Below are 12,434 nucleotides of genomic sequence, written 5' to 3' on the forward strand. Positions count from 1 at the left end.
GGGCCAAAATACACTTAAGTGGGCTTTTAGCTTGAAGCCCACACAAGTGGTTCTATAAATAGAACCCTTGTGCAGAAGCAAAAATTTGCGGTTGCATTATTTTCGTTTTCTCTCTCTCTCTCTCACTCACTCAAAGCCTTCATTCGTACCAGCTAGCACTGAGATTGAAGGAACCCGTTCGTGTGGACTGAGTAGAGACGTTGTCATCGTTCAACGTTCGTGATCGCTTCGTGGATCTGCATCAAAGGTTTTGATCATCACAAGAGATCTGCACCAAAGGTTTCAACCGTCACAAGAGGTAAATATTCTATCACTGATCATGACCATTCGTAAGGATCTCTAAAGGAGAAAATTTTAATTTCCGCTGCGTTTTGGACCGCAATTCTCCTTCAATATATACTATCTGAGTAAGAAGTTCACTGATTGTGAGTCTCGATACTCAATGCTTGAGAAAACATGTTGTGCTTTGGCTTGGGCCGCTAAGCGTTTACGCCAGTATATGTTGAATCATACCACTTGGTTGATATCCAAAATGGATCCAATCAAGTATATCTTTGAGAAGCCTGCTTTAACTGGGAGGATTGCCCGTTGGCAGATATTGTTGTTTGAGTATGATATTGAGTATCGAGCTCAATAAGCTATTAAAGGTAGTATATTGGCTGACCACTTGGCACATCAACTAATTGAGGATTATCAGTCTGTTCAGTACGACTTCCCAGATGAGAAGATTTTGTATTTGAAAATGAAAGATTGCGATGAGCCTACGCTCGATGAAGGGCCAGAGCCTGGTTCCCGATGGGGCATGGTGTTTGATGGTGCTGTTAATCAATATGGAAATGGTATTGCAGTAATTATTACTCCTCAGCGCACATATTTTCCTTTTACATCAAGGCTAACTTTCAAATGCACGAATAATATGGCGGAGTATGAGGCCTGTATTATGGGTTTAGAGGAATGTATTGATCTTAGGATCAAACATTTTGACGTTTATGGTGATTTGGCCCTTGTTGTTAATCAGATTAAGGGTGAATGGGAGACGAATCATCCTGGCCTCATCCCATATAGAGATTATGCGAGGGGGATTTCAACTTTCTTCACTAAAGTGGATTTCCATCATATTCCTCGAGATGAGAATCGGATGGCGGATGCTCTTGCTACACTTGCTTCGATGATTGTGGTGAAATATTGGAATGAAGTTCCCAATATCACTGTGATGCGATTGGATTGACCAACTCACGTATTTGCAGTCGAAGAAGTGAAAATGATAAGCCTTGGTATTATGATATCAAGTGTTTTCTTCAGAGTTAAATTTACCCGCATGGGGCATCTGTTAAAGATAAGAAGACTTTGAGAAGGTTATCTGGCAATTTCTACCTCAATGGTGATGTACTTTATAAGAGAAATTTTGACATGGTCTTGCTCAGATGCATGGATAGACACGAAGCAGACCTGTTGATGACTGAAGTCCATGAGGGTTCATTTGGTACTCATTTCAATGGACATGTCATGGCTAAGAAGATGTTGAGAGCGGGCTACTATTGGCTGACAATGGAGTCTGACTGCTGCAAATACGTGAAGAAATGCCATAAGTGTCAGATTTATGCGGATAAGATTCATATTCCCCCGACACTTCTGAATGTTATTTCATCACCTTGGCCTTTCTCTATGTGGGGAATTGACATGATTGGCATGATAGAGCCAAAGGCGTCAAACAGTCACCGTTTTATTCTCGTATCTATTGATTACTTCACCAAGTGGGTTGAAGCGGCATCGTATGCGAATGTGACCAGGAAGGTGGTTGTGAAGTTTATCAAGAATCAACTCATATGCCGTTATGGTGTGCCAGATAAGATCATTACTGATAATGGATCTAACTTGAACAACAAGATGATGAAAGAGTTGTGTGATGAGTTCAAGATTGCACATCATAATTCTTCTCCCTATAGACCCAAGATGAATGGGGATGTTGAAGTTGCTAACAAGAACATCAAGAAGATTATCCAGAAGATGGTTGTTACATACAAGGATTGGCATGAGATGTTGCCATTTTCTTTGCATGGCTATCGTACATTTGTCCGCACTTCAACAGGGGCAACCCCTTTCTCCCTTGTATATGGCATGGAGGTTATGCTCCCCGTGGAGGTTGAGATCCCATCAATGAGAGTCTTGATGGAAGCCAAGTTGACTGAGGCTGAATGGGTCCAGAGTCGTTATGACCAATTGAATTTAATTGAAGAGAAGAGACTGACTGACATGTGCCATGTTCAGTTGTCTCAGCAAAGGATGAAGAAAGCCTTTGATAAAAAGTTCAAGCCTCGTGTGTTCCGAGAAGGTGACCTCGTGCTCAAGAAAGTCTTGTCTTTCGCTCCCGATTCCAGGGGCAAGTGGACTCCAAACTATGAAGGTCCATATGTTGTTAAGAGAGCCTTTTCAGGCGGTGCCTTGATGCTTACAACTATGGATGGGGAGGATTTCACTCGTCTTGTGAATTCAGATGCAGTCAAGAAATACTTCGCCTAAAATAAAAATAGAATAGCTCGCTAAGTTGAAAACCCGAAAGGGCAACTTAGGCAAAAAATGAGTGTCTCGGTGGATTGAAAACTCGAAAGGGCGGTCCAGGAAAAAGTTAGAGACATATAAAAAAAATGAATATATATATCTCGCTAGATTGAGTACCTCACCCTGGGGCAATCTAGGCAAAAATTAGGGATTTGGAAAGTAACTGCATCCTGACAAGTTGTCATCTGTCAAAGATTCTCGCTCATCGTCAGCTGAAGTTTCGAATACAGTGGATTCAGAGTTGGTGGAGAAACGGTCATTATGTTCAATGTAGCCCTTTTTCCAATATATATCACCAATTTCAAATTTGTAAAGGAGTCTCGCCATTTGCGGACTACCATTCCATCAAATAAATTTGAGCCTTTATCCAATTCTGTGCACTCTTATTTGTTCCTGTTCAACAAATGTTTGCATGTTTTAATTGATAAATATCATTGTTTTAAATAAATAAAGTTTTATAAAATATTTTTAAACAAAGTGAACATTCACAATGACTGAAAGGATAAATGGAATGTCCTCAGTGCTCTCCCAAGGATAGTACGATCTCCGAAAGGGTAAGACATTTGTTCATATTCCTAGCATATTAGTATTCTCTTCATCATCTTTCAGATTGTCTCCTCAGCGGGCGCAGAGAAGGGTGATACGTCGTTAAGTCCCCTGGGAGTCTGAGTCTAGCATCTGTGTTTTATCAATTATAGGGTTGTCATCCCTTGTGTGGACTGACCTAAAATCCCTTATAGATTGATAAAAATTGATATGCTATCTGTTTTTGAGGAAGTTGGTCTTCCCCAGCATAAATAGAAAGCTCCCGCAGAGTGAGCAGGAATTCCCAGCATGAGCAGATATCCTCAACAGGATGGCTTATAGCTTCTCCCCGGCGGGTTTGCCTACAACTCATCCCTGATAGATTGCTTACAGCCGACTTTCCCCAGTTGGATCGCCTATAGTCTTTCCCTAGTGGAATTTCCTGATCAGAGCCTGATATTTGTTTTCCCCTCCTTATTGGAAGTTTTCCTCTTAGTGGAGCTGGTATTGAAGACGTTTATTGCCTTCCCCAGCAGAGAAGTGGTTCTCTCTCCTCCTAGCAGAGATATCTCTCCAACATATAAGAGGAAGTGTGTTGATTATTAGAACTTCTGTTTGGTGGTTGTTCCCCATAGAGTTTCATATCATCCCTTGATTAGTTCCCCCAGTAGAGTTTCTTCTACGATAGAATCTTATCTGTGTGGAGCTCCCCAGTAGAGTTTCCTCTACGATGGATCTTTTGTCAGTTCAGCAGCAAATCCTTGGAGGTGACTCTGTGGCTTCCCCAGCGGAGCAGTTTGTTCCTTCTCCCGGTAGCAGAAATGTTTCTTCAGCAGTTAGAAGAGAATGTTTGATTGATGTGTTTATGTTCGGTGTTTGTTCCCCATAGAATTTCACATCATCCCTTGATAAGATCTCCAATAGAGTTCTTCTATGACTGATCTTATCTATATTTCTGCATGTTCCCGAGAATTGTTGGAGGAACCTTGGCAGTTGTTAGCTGTGACCCTTTTGCTGATCTCCAGCAGCGGTAGGCTTTATCCTTGGTAGCGACTCTGCTTGATCCCCAGCGGTGATTATTGTTTCCTGGTATTAGATGCTCCCCACTAGATTGGATTTTCTCCTGGGGGCCTGGCATTCTCTTTTGAGATGTTATACCGGATGTCTGTCCATTGATTCTTGGACCTGTTTGTGTTAGATATGTTTGTTTGTCAGCATTAATCATACATAAACCACGCATATACATGCATAATCACAACATTCAGATATTCATGTTGCATCCTTTTCCATATATCTTTGTTTGTTATCTCCTTCTTTTGGAGAAATATTCTCCCCTAAGCAGATGCTTGTGTCTGATCTCTCCAAATAGAGTCAGCCCCGTAGGCATAAAATATCTATCTTTCCTTCTACATTCGCCACTGAGTTATGTCCACGTGGATGATTATTATTTTAGTTTCCCCCCTAAATATGTATTGGGATGGAATTTCTCCCTTGAGTTATATCCTCATTGGGTTGAGTCTTGTTTCATTGTGTCTCTCTAGTTTGTTCCTAGATTGACCCCTTTCTTATTATTTCCCCTACAGTTCCCTGCAGTTCAGGTGATCAATTACTCAGTAAACAGTAATTGTTCATTCTCTCCCCAGTGGATGTTGTAGCCTTCTACCCAGTAACCGATAGTTGTAAGTCCTAGTTCTGTGGTTTTCTACCAAGTAACCGGTAGATGTAATTCCCTCTTTGTTGGTTATCTTTATCTAATATTTGGTATTGATATTCCTTCATTTTTTGGATATACCACCCAGTAACCGGTGATATATCTCTGGGATCATCGCTCTTCTCAATGTATCCCCAGCGAGTCATCTTTCATTTACCCTTGTTTGGTAATGACCGTTCTCTCCTTGATTGGTCATCATTTTATACCCAGTAACCGGTATCCCGATGTCCTTTCTTTTCGGTCGATCTATCCTTTATTAACCTAGTAACCGGTTGTGGATAATCTTCCATGCAAGTATATTATCTACGTTCTGACGGTAATAGATAATATAACTCATGCGCTCTTCAGTCGAAGTCTTTTTCTTCCCCAGACGAGTAATATTCGTATTTCCTCGTGGAATCGAATGCCCGTCCTATAAATGGAGTTTGCTTTTTCATCCCTCCTTTTCGGATGATGAGTGTCTTGGATATGTTCCCAATTCACGCCTGGTTGGTCACCTATTATATGCCCAGTGACCGATATCCCTGGTGTTCCTTCCTTCTGCTCCCTATTATGACTTTTTGTCCCCTGTGGAGTCAGATTTTCCTGAGTTGAAATATGCCTTTTGGGTTTTCCTCAGATGATTTGGATGATTGATATCTCTCACCCATATACCGGTCTTAGATATTCTTTCTCCTTGAGCGTGTTGTTCTCTCACCCTTATACCAGTGTGTGACCACATGTCTCTTTTTGAGTTTTATTACCCAGTAACCGATAATACCTCATTTGTTGCTTCCTCAGCTGAGTTCTTTATCGGATATTCCCCACCTGAGTCCAGATTTTTATCCGCATTTTCCTTTGTGGATAGGTTTTCTGTATTGGCATATTCCCTAATACATGCATCTTTGCATCAGCTCGAGTCTTTCCATCGATTTATTTTCGTGGAATCCCTTCGTGTCTCCCAGTAAGTTTCAAGTCGTGACTTGCTCACGCATTTTTTACCCTTATTTCTCCTGATTTCTTTTTCTTTGTGGCTACATATCCCCACATAATATTAACTTTTGCATGCATATATCTGCATTATGAGGTCTCTTAGGGACCAAAATCCGTCTCTTTGTTATTATTTAAGCCCATTTTACCTCGTCGAGACGAAGATTTTAACCTTCATATCTCCGGCTAGAATGACCTTAAATAGGGGCACCTGTAAGACCCTAATTTTCACCCTAAGATCCCTCGTGGCATCATATCATTTGCTCATTGCATTGCCTCAAGGATCATAGCATGTGTGACTCTTTAACCCTTGGGTTGGGACTTGTGTGAGTTGGTTTGAGACCACCAAGCATGCTTGAATTGTATATTATTTCTTTTCTTATTTTGTTTACTAACCAAAAGCACAAAAATATGTCACTAACTTGTTTGTTTTGAAGCTTAAGCAATCATGAGATCCATTGCTCGTAGGAGGCTCCTATGCTCAAAGAAGTGGCCAAATGAAGATGAAAGCAAGCATGACAATGGTTCACAAAGATCTCAATCATCATATATGCCTCCCAAGTATCTTAATTTGTCATTTTGATCAGGATAAACCAAAGGGCTTTAGGATTGTTTCCCAAGGAAACCCTAATTCAGTTGTTCATTGACTGTGCCTTGCTCATGAAGCAACCTCAACCTATGATCAAATTCAATCAAGGGAAGTTCTTTCATTAATTATTTTATGCATATATGAGCCTATGTGAGGCCCCGCAATCATTCATTCAACAAGATTTGAAGTTTGGACTTGAGAAGTTGACCAGTCAAGTCATCTAACAAAATTGAAATCCACTGAGACCTAACTTTTGATGTGTTTGTCAAATGAATATGACCCAAAGAGAAAAAAATTCTTAAGAACCATATGAACAACTTTCATGTTCATTAAAAATTCATTTGAAACTTGGAATGTCATCATTCATTTCAAAACATTATAGGTCATTTTGACTGAAACCCTAATTTTGGGTCAGCTTCCCAATGACCTAACTCACTCATTTTTTATGATTTTGAGGTGAGACTAATTGCATTGGAAATATTAAGATGTATACTTCAAATGTTATATTGGACAAATTTTCATAATCTTAAAAGAAACACATGTGATAATACAAAACATTATAGGTCACTTTGGACCAAAGCCATTGATTCTTGAAAAAGTCCAACTTGAAGTGCCTATAACTTTCTCATCAAAATCCAAATGTTGAAAACTTTAAGTCCATATTTATCATCTCGAAAATATCTACAACTTTGATGTTGGAGGTTTTTCCATTTGAGGCTTGCATCATTGAAACAGAAGGGCTTGAAGTTGGTCACTTTTGGCAAATTTTTCAAAGACATGTTTTGTACATCAAACTTCATGGCCAGTTTTCACAATTTTCCAAACTCCAAATGGATTTTTGTTCAACATAGCTTTTGTTCCTTATGTCAATACCTTTCCAACCGTTACTCACATGCCTATGTTTGGATATTTCAAATGGGATTTTCGAAGAGGAGAACAATTGTGACCAATTATGCATTTCACTTTGTAACTTGATGCACAAGCCAATGCAGCTCAGAATGGACGTCCATTTCAACTCCAAGTGACTTCAGCTTGCATTTCCAATTGGTTTTGGGCCTCACGTGCGCCTGTACAGGCCCATGCATGGAGGACCCAATGATCATGCACACGAGTTTCTCCTCACCTTGCTTTGCATTTCAGCTATAAATAGGAACCTTGCTTCATTCAATTATCAACCTGAAGGCGCCTAAAGCACTGCTGAAATCCATACCCGACCTCACACCAAAGGAATTTTGAATTTTCATTTCTCTTTTCAAGTATGAATTTCAACAAAATTAGTTGATCTTCAATACTTATTCCTTAACCTTGCACTCATACCATACCTCAAGGTCAAGCTGCAAACAAGAGTTTGGTTGGATCGTGCTTATCAAAGTTACACTTCAAAGGTTTACATCTCAACTGTTTTGATCTGAATCTCCTTATATAATGTGATTTGCTTGTGTTTGTTTGGTTCTCTAAAGTCCTCGTGTGAGAAGCAAGCCAATTGTGGCTTTAATTTCATGAATTGATGCATTTCAGATTGAATACCTAGATTTTCCATCTCAGATTTCTCCTTCTATAGAGATCTTGAGAGAAATCCAAGGTTACAGGGGTGATGTACATCGCCCCAGCTTTAATTTGGTATAAAGATCATGCAATTTGGTTGAGGTTGCAAAACCTGCAACTGATGGCCGGTTTCTGTTGGCTCACCGGAGAAGACGGTGGTTTCCACCACCGTCCCACATGGATGACTTGTATCCCTTGGATCTCACATGCACGATCTAATCATGGCCTTTGCTTTACTTGACTTTTTTAAATCCAGCGTGTGGTGCGTTTGACTGAGGATCACAATGAGTGTGCGCCTTTGGTCCCTTGGATTGTCCACGTCAATTAATGAAGGTGGATCCAAGCGTTGTGGATTTTTCACATATTTTAATTTCTGTTATATTTTTCTTTTATTCCATTTATTTTCAAAAATTCATAACTCTTTTATTTGGAATAACAAAAATATGAGACCAATTGCAAAAAATTTCTTTTAAAATCTAGTTTCATAATCTGTTTTTTAATTATTTTTGTGATTCCATTTAATAATTTTTGTGAATTATTTTGTTTTTAATTGTTTTTAATTCATTTTAAATACTTTTTGGTATTCAAAAATTCCAAAAATATTTTCTTAATACATATGGATGATGATAAGTCTATGAAAAAGATTTTCATCAATTTCTTAATTGATTTGATATTTATTTAAGATTTTAGTCCATTTGTGTTATTTTCCTTCATTTTTAATTGTTTAAAAATAGTTTCTGGTTTCAAAAAATGTTGAGAAAATTTGTCAAACCTTGTTTGGCCATGTTAGACTTATGATGATTCAATTGGACTTATCCAAGTTGATTTGAATTGAATTTGATGTTTGACCTTACTTTGTTCATTTTATTTTATGTATTATTTTAATCCTAAAATATACCAAAAATATGTTTGACCTTTCTTGACCTCTAATCTTCATTTCACTTCTGTTTACCATTGATTGATGTTGATTCCATTCACATTCGATCATTGTGTTTTGGTTATGACATTTGAATTTTCATTTTGTACATTCCATCTTCATCTGTCATCTTCTTCTTTTTCTTTTGACCAATGAGTTAATGATTTGTGGTTAGGCTTGACATATGAGAGGCTTAACCTTCTTTGATCCAAATCAAATTCAACTTGATCAAAGATCAAGTGAATTGATTTGTGTCCAAGATAGGTTGCTTCTTGGTCAAGCAAAAAACCTAAAATCCATACAAGGTCATTCTTCTTTTCTTTTGGCATGGCAAGTTGAAGAAGCTTGGATTACTAGTCATGATCTCTAACATGTGTTTATTTTCCTATAATTTTATTGAACGTCCTTAGATAGGTGTGACTACTACATTAGTCCACTTACGATTGCTTAACATAGCGCTAAATTGCATTATGGCACACTAACATTAACTACTAACACTAACTTTAATTCAAGCATTTAATTCTTGCAATTTACTTTAATGCAATTTAATTTCTTGCTCATTTATTCATATTGTCTTTTCCTTTTGCTCATTTGAGCTCATGTTTATGTTTATGCTATTTTCCTTTTGCTCACTTGAGCACATTATTGTGTAAATATATTGTTGCCTTGTGCTTGTTTGTCTTTGTTTGTGTGAACCCAGTGCAAAAAGGAGAAAGGACTTAGAATTAGGACCTTACCCATGCTTAATGGAATTCAAGAGCAACTAGGCCTCATGCCTTTAGAATTCTAAATTTGTTAAAGAGCAACTAGGCCTCATGCCTTTAGAATGCTTAAATCTTGAAGTTGACTTGAAAGGACCCCTAATCTAAACTCTCTCTTTGTCCATTCCTCTTATTGAATTGTGAACTTTTTGATTGTTTGTTCTTGTGTGATAGGGATTCCAAACTTGAGATAGTTAGAAGGACCATTGTCATAAGCATCCAAGTTAAGAGAAAGACAAGCCAATTGGAGATCCTAGGAGCTTGAATGTTTAATTGTTTTGATTGCTTGTTGCTTGCTAAGTCCAAAGGAAAGGAGCATCTTGAATCATCTTTATGATCTCAAGAAAGGAACTCCAAGGGTTTTATCTCTTCTCTCATCTTTGCATGTGTAGGACTAGCCCTTCTCTTCTTCTCTCCACTCTAACCCAAGCCAAATTCATTTTGTGCAAACATTAACATTGTTTTCAAAACTAGAAACCTAGGCCATATGCCTTTGATTTTTCAAACTCTTTTCATTAATACTTATTTTGAATTGAATCTTCAGTCAACTTTGACTTCATTTTGTGAATACTTCTAATTTGTAAGTACAACTCACTTCAAGTGATTTTTGTGGTTCCAATGACCACCTATGTTAAAAAAAAATCATAAACATTAGCCATAGGTTTGAGTTATCATAGTGGTTGATGAAAACCTCACCTTATCCTTAGTGATTGGACTATAAGTCTTCCATACTTATTATAGGGTGGATCCCTCACTAGTATGTTGAAGCTCTCCTCACAGGGTGGATTGTTGGTTTAGGTTGAGTTTTCTCCCTTTGATAACAAAATACCTTAAGGCTTTTGACAAATCAATTCACCAACTTATTTTGAGATTTTTACCCCGAACTACGAGGTTTTGATCATATCTTCGTGATGGTACGTAGGCAATGGGTTCATCCATTCAAACAACAAATTTGTAAATAATGTATATATTCTTTTCTCATCTCCCTATTCATGTTTGCACAAATCTTTTCACAAATACCAACCTACAATACACTTTGCAAAAAGGGCTCCCTTAGAGTACTAAGGATGTTTTGGGTGCTTAAAACCTTCCCATTGCATAACCAACCCCCTTACCCATATCTCTGACATTTTTATTAGTTTTTGATTTGATAAAACTTCTCGGTTTTTGTTCGCTTTCTAACCTTTCCTTTGGATAAATAGAAGTGTGGTGGAGACTCGAATTGTATGATTTACTTTTGATTTAGTCAATAAATCTAAAGGTAACGAATACCCCGCTACAACCATAAATGAATTATGTGACATTCCTAACTCCAAAAGGGTCTCCACTGAGTAGATGGGTCTCAAGCCAACTTGTTAAGGACTAGTTCACATAAGTCTAACATGACTATACCATCCTCCTATCATAATTACACTAAAGTTCGGGTTAGAACTTATCTCACCACTCAGAGATCACCAAGCACAACAAACATATTATATCATACAAACAAATATACATACATCAAATATACAATTATATACACACAAAAAAGTAGGCTAAACCCACTAGAGACTACTCCCCAACAGAGTCGCCACTTAATTTCTATAGTGGTAAATTCATGACCATCAAGCTATGGATAAGCTAGACGTCAATTAAATCAGAGTCGCCACCGCGCTACTATTGTTTCCAAAGGAAAAGGGAAAAGTACGAACAAAACCCAAAGATAAGAATTTTTCAAATCAAAACTAATAAAATGCCAGAGATTACAGGTAAGGGGGTTGGTTACACAAAGGGAAGGTGTTAGCACCCAAAGTGTCCTAGGTACTCCTAGGGAGCCCTTTCTTGTGTGCATATGTATTTTTTGTATAAAATGATGTTTGCAATAAATGGAGTGGATGGATGAGAAAAGAATTCTTTAATTATATTTTTGTGTTTGACAAGACCTTCGGACTTGTGCCTACGTACCAACATAAAAATGAGGGACCAAAACCTCGTAGTTTGTAGTATCAATTTCAAAGTGAGTGAGTTGCTTTTAACAAAGTTTTAAATTTAACAAAGGCACAAAAGGCCTAAAAAAGGTTTAAATTAGTGTTAGTTATTTTTGTCTTTTGAAATTTTTAAGTCAAGTATAGTTAAGTTTATTTACAAGTTTGGTTAAGAAAAAGAGTTTGAAAATGCAATGGCATAAGGCCAAAGTTTCTAGTTTGTAAAAGAGTCCATGTTTAGAAATCACAAGCAAAGAAGGTTTTGAAAAGGGGGAGAGATTTGAAATTAAAGAAATGGGGAGGAGATGAAGAGACTAATCCTAAGCACAAATTTAAAAGTGAGAGTTGAAAAGATCTGACCAATGGGCTACAATCCAATAGACAAGAATGTCATATAGAAACCCAAATATCCCTTGGACTTTAGAATCAAGAAATATCAATACACAAATTGCAAGGTGAAGAGCAAGGCATGAAATAATGATAGCCACATCCAAGCTTAGCAAATCCATGATCTTCTTCATAATTTCCCATGTATCAGATGACTTCGAGGATGAGCATTAGACACAGGTTCAGAATAACAACTTCAATATGATCATGTTGCAGATGAACTCAAATGGATCTTCAATAATTGCTTCGGATGAAAGTTCACTTCACAAGCACTTGGTTTCGTGAAAGTCGGCATTGGCCAAGTCCTTTGCATAGGGAGTGTTGCCTAATTTTAAGTCTAATGTCTCAGATCAAATCCAACAGTCCATACAAAATGTCTTTTAGGGTTTTTGTTCTTATTATGTACATTAAGGTCAAGAGACCATAAACACAATCAAGTATATACAAACACAATATAATCATAAGATAAGGCTCAAATGAGCAAAGTGAAAATGACATTAAGTAAACA

The sequence above is a fragment of the Lathyrus oleraceus genome, chromosome 4 (assembly GCF_024323335.1).
Source record: "Lathyrus oleraceus cultivar Zhongwan6 chromosome 4, CAAS_Psat_ZW6_1.0, whole genome shotgun sequence".
Taxonomy (NCBI): Eukaryota; Viridiplantae; Streptophyta; class Magnoliopsida; order Fabales; family Fabaceae; genus Lathyrus; species Lathyrus oleraceus.